Raw genomic sequence first — 5,777 nt, forward strand, 5'->3', positions numbered from 1 at the left:
CATAGTCTTCGACGGAGGAAAGTACTTGATCAGGAATGCCTTTGCCATATCCTCCCATGTAGTGATAGACCCTACAGGCAAACAGTTTAACCACGACTTAGCTTTATCTTTCAGTGAAAATGGAAATAAGCGCAAACGAACAGCATCATCAGACACGCCATTAAACTTAAAAGTATCACAAATTTCAAGAAAGTCAGCTATATGAGAATTAGGGTCGTCGAGTGCACTTTCCCCAAATTGAACAGTGTTCTGAATCATCTGGATGATAGCTGGCTTGATCTCAAACTGATTAGCTCGGATGACTGGTCTTACGATGCTTGGACGTGCTCCATCAAGAGACGGCTGTGCATAATCCAACATTGGAATGCGACGTGGTATCTCAACTTGTCTATTGTCACGCTGTTCCTCTCCACGTTCTTGCTCGTGTCTTTCCATCTGTTCTTTGAGTCTTTGTTGTTGTCTTCGACGTCTAGCTGTGCGTTCAATCTCGGGGTCAAAAGGCTCAAGCTTTAAATTCGAGTGATCTTCGCATGCACCACCAGAAAAATCTGCAACACAAGGGGAGTATCAATTGGGAATAAAATAAGTAATACTAAAGAATTTAAATGAGCAATAAAAAATCGTGAATCAACAGTCCCCGGCAACGGCGCCAAAAACTTGATCGAGCAAAACTTGCACAGTGAATAATCCCAAAATTTATTTTATAAATAAAAGCTCGATTTAAGTATCGCAAGTGCACGATAGTCAAGTTATAATAAACGTAAGTGAATACGAGTATCGATCCACAGGGACTGCGTTACACTATTTTTATTCTCACGTAAAATTTCTTTAGCAACGATGAATTGAGTTGATGATTAAACTAATGTAAATTAACAATTAAAATAATTAAAATGCAAAGGAAATGTGCTCAAGAATGCAATGATTAATTTAGATTAAATCAAAGGAGAAATGAATTTGTTGGGAAATTATCAGTTCACCTACCACTCGTGTTTAAACAATTACACTCGACTTTTACTCGTGCATTCGACGGAATTCCCTAGACTAATTAATATACTCTGTCGAGCGATATTAATACTAATCTTAAACATGTAGTAATCAATTGTCCTCAAATATTTAACAGTTCAAGATTGCATTACATTCTATGGAATCCACTAGCTTTCATCCGGGTGAATTATCACTATCGACACGTACCCAATTCCGTATATCTACTAAAATTGTAAATCCGTGGTTTATACTAGGTGATCTTATTGTTAATTATTCTATCGACATCATTAACAACATGAAATAATCAAAGGAAGTTAGCTAGGCTTCGATTGAACTAAGAAAGAACAATAGCATAAACAAATCACTAATAAAAACGTCGAGGAATAATGTTAAACAACGAGTACGGGGTAGGATCCCCTCAATTCCCAACAAATCTAGAGTTTAGCTACTAAAATTCATAATAAAAACCAACAACAATCTAAGAAACGAAAACTGAATAATGAAAATACTAAAGATGACGACGGATGCCGGCCACGACGCGTGGAAATCTCGAGGTCTTCGAAATCTCCTTTGCTCCTAGCCTCTTCTCCAAGAAAAAATGCTGAAAATAATGATCATAGACTGAAAAACGGCGCCCCAATCTCGTGTATTAGGTCTAGGTATCTGATAGAGTCCACAAAACTTGGAAACAAATCTTCTTGGATCTCGTCGCTCGCGAGGGCGGTCAAAAGTGTCCGCCCTAGCGAGATACTTCGAATAAGTTTCTCGACCATGTCCTTGGTTTCGCTGGGGCGGTCACTTTTGACCGCCCTAGCAAGAGACTTCGAATAAAACTCCTCGGCAAGACTAAAATGCTCGCTGGGGCGATCACTTTTGGCCGCCCTAGCGAGGTACTTCGAATAAGCTGCTTAATTCCTATCCACTTTATGGCTCAATTCCTACAAAATGACCACAAAATACACGAGATCAGTCATATTCTAAATAATGCTAAATAATTGCTAAATTAACTAAAACAAACTAATATGATGCATGAATGCGACTCGAAACCAACACTAAAAACACGTAAAAACGAGTCCTATCAACCCCCTCATACTAACCTTTTGCTCGCCCTCGAGTAAAATAGGTTAAAGCACGAGATACTAACAAACTCAACAACCACAAAATTACTCAAACAAGAAATAACTAACACAAGTAAATGTCAATGGTGAGTTAACAACGTTTATGTTCATGCCTCAGTTTACTTTCCCACTACCAATCAAGTCAAATCGCAACCGAATACTCATTCTCATCTACACATAAATTTCGACACTAATTTGAACGTGTGTGTGTCATGATGGGTCTTAGTCATTCGTACTTCAAATAGATCAATTATCAAATCATGCGAGTCACTCGATTAACACTTCAATACAAGTCTCACTAGCATGCATCCCCGTGTCCATTCATCACTAGCCACAAATTGAACTTTATTCAACTTTTAAGTACAGATAGGGGTGTCGAAAAGAAGGAAAATAAGCTCAAGTGGCTAAAAGTTGGGAGTACACCGATCATTTTCATTGTGCAATCGTCAAGACTTTTCGTCTGACTTTCCTCGTCTCCTTACATCTCCAACTTTTAGCCTAGGAATAGAATTTCATTCCTTTTATTTCGGCTCCCCCTCACCTTACACCTCCTTCTTTTTTTTTTTCTCTTTTTCTCTTTTTTTTTTAATTGCACAATTTTCACACATGTACTCCCTAGGCTAGGAATATAATACTTTGGATCACGACTGGTTAGGAGTATGACATTTCAATTCAGTGCAATGGAAAAGAGGTAAGTGTGAAGTTCAAGGTAAATCAAATTTTCTCATTCAGGGTCCCAATTAGCGACTTATTTTCACGGGTTTACCTGCTAAATCAACTCATAATTGGTGCCTTTCAAGTTAACCACACAGAACTTTCAAATTTTCACCATTATTCCTACAAAATTCTAGTCCCCACAATTGTGTGCTCAGAAAGTTCAAATTTTGTACCAAATTCATGCTTTAACAATCAAGAGTATCATTCACGAAGTGACCCAATCAATACTTTGTAAACTATCAATTCAAATCATCATTGGCTCATAAACGATGTCTTCTCACCATAAACGACACCCAACAAAAGAAATCAAAATAAACGACACCAAACGAAAGAAATGCAACGAAACTAAACCAATTAGCTAAACAATCAAAACAATAACCAATTTAACTAAACAACCAAAACAATCTACCCACCCCCTCATACTAGAGTTATGCAATGTCCTCAGTGCACAAAACGAAAAAAACACTAAAACTAAAAAAAACTCATGAATGCAAATGCAACAACAGAATAAATAACAAGAAAGGGGAAACAGTAAACTCCCCTGGTCAGAAATCCTCCTCCTCGTCATGCTCAGGTGGTGCAACTCCCCTCTTGAGCGGCTGGAGGCATAGGATAAGTGTACTGAAAATGGAAGGGCGGCGGTATGCGGGGGCAGGTGGCCGCCCGGAAGTGTTGATGCCCAAATGAGTCGCGATCCCCTGCGTCAAATATTCTATGTTCTGAATGTGGGCTTGATTCACGGCCTGGTACTCAGTCTGATAAGTGGCCCAAGCGCCCAATTCGTCGACGCGGTCTCGCAAGGCACGGCGGCGTGGCTGCGGAGGGTGGTGGTGCCTGTCCCAAGGCTGGTGGTGGTTGAGCTGCTTGCCCATACCCGAAAAATACCTCCGCGGGGAGCTCAGCCTGGCGTTTCTCCCTCTTGGATATATAAAGAGCCTGATCAATGGCTCTCATCGGTTGTAACCACTCATCATCGTCTTCAAAAATCACCCCCGCTCGGGCACACAGTTCAGTCACTAACGTTGGGAAATAGAAGCCCAAATTGCTGCTATTGATACACATGGTAAGCTGCCCGAAAATGAGCTTACCCACATCAATCGGCATCCCAGTACAGAGAGCATAAAGAACAACCGCCCTCTCACGCTGCACATCACTGATATGACCGACTGGCATCAATCTTTTAGACAAGAAACATACCACAAGGCCTCTTCTACTTTCAAAATTTCTCAAGAAAAACCGTGTATGCCCCAGGTTGTTTCCACGTGGTGCCCGGATAACATAGCGTGCGAATTATCAAATCATAGTCCGGGTTAAGCACCCACGCCTGAAACACCGAATCATCCACCGACTGTAGACCCAACACATCATTGATTGCCCTGGAATCAGACGAGACTCGACGTCCCCTCACAACCGCCTTATACTCACTTCCCTCCGGGCATTCGCATAAAATTCACGCACAACAGGAACTACTGCGGCATTCGGTTGTGCGACAAACGTATTCCACCCTCGCCTTCAATTTGAGACTCAGAAAAAAGATCGATAATAAAAGAATCAAATCCACGCTCAGGGATCGGCTTCCTATGCAGCCTAGCATGCTCAAATCGCTCTCTAGCTTTGTCGTTCACAAACATAGAAAGGGTGGAGCGAGAACTAGAGGCACCGTGAGTTACCTTGGATCGTTTGGCTGCCATGGCAAGACCGGAGTGCACAAGGTATGAATATCGCCGGAAAAATTCTTGAGGGTCGTTGGAGATGTCGCCGGAATCTATGGAAGATGACCGGAGAAGAAGAATTTGTCGCCTAAATGCTTCCCTGTGGAGAGGAGAGACCAAGGTGGAGTCTTTGCCCTGAAAATTGCCAAATAATGAATATTATGCACACAAAAGGGATGGGGGCGCCGGAAAAACGAGAGGAGGGGAGTAGGGTTCGAAGTGAGGAAGAAGAGAAGGGGAAAACGTTTTATAGCTGCGCGACTCGCTAGGACGGTCAAAAGTGTCCGCCCTAGCGAGTAGTTTCGGCAAAACAAATTTTTAAAGATACGAGTCCTCGCTGGGGCGGTCACTTTTGACCGCCCTAGCGAGTAGTTTCGGAAAAAAACTATTTGAAAAGTATGAGTCCTCGCTGGGGCGGTCACTTGTGACCGCCCTAGCAAGATGTTTCGGCTAAACCAATGACTGAAACCAAAACGAAAGCTCGCTGGGGCGGTCACTTTTGACCGCCCTAGCGAGAAGCTTCGGCGAAAAACACGAATGCCATGCCATGCAATGACCTAAATGCAAATGATGCGAAAAAAAAAAATAAAAAAAAATAAAAAAAAAATGAAATTAAAACAATATAAGGAGTAGAAGTAGTTCTCAATTTAGAGTCTAGAGCTAGACTTTTCACCCATGTCCTCAAGGACTGTCATGGAGTCGAGTGACTCCAATTTGTGGCTCAATTGTGCCACCAAGATAGTGCTTCAATCTTTGGGCGTTCACAGTAAACGTCCCTTCTTTTCCATCATGTAATACCACTGCACCCGATGGGAACACCTTGGCGATAGTGAATGGCCCTGACCACCTTGATTTTAGTTTGCCCGGAAAGAGTCGCAAGCGAGAATTGTACAACAACACCGCTTCACCCACTTTGAATTCCCTTCTTATAATGTGCTTATCATGGGCTCGTTTGGTGCGTTCCTTGTAGGACAGTGCAAGATCATAAGCTCTTCCTCGGAACTCATCTAACTGATTCAACTGCAGCAACCGTTTTTTCACCTGCAAGAGCAAAATCAAAGTTTAGTGCTTTGGTCGCCCAATATGCTCTATGCTCTAATTCTACGGTAGATGACATGCTTACCAAAAAGTAACCTATACGGTGTTAGTGCCTATAGGTGTTTTAAATGCAGTACGATAAGCCCACAAAGCATCATCTAACCGAACGGACCAGTCCTTCCTATTCACATTGACCGTCTTCTCCAAA

The sequence above is a fragment of the Primulina eburnea genome, chromosome 12 (genome assembly GCF_022965805.1).
Source record: "Primulina eburnea isolate SZY01 chromosome 12, ASM2296580v1, whole genome shotgun sequence".
NCBI lineage: Eukaryota > Viridiplantae > Streptophyta > Magnoliopsida > Lamiales > Gesneriaceae > Primulina > Primulina eburnea.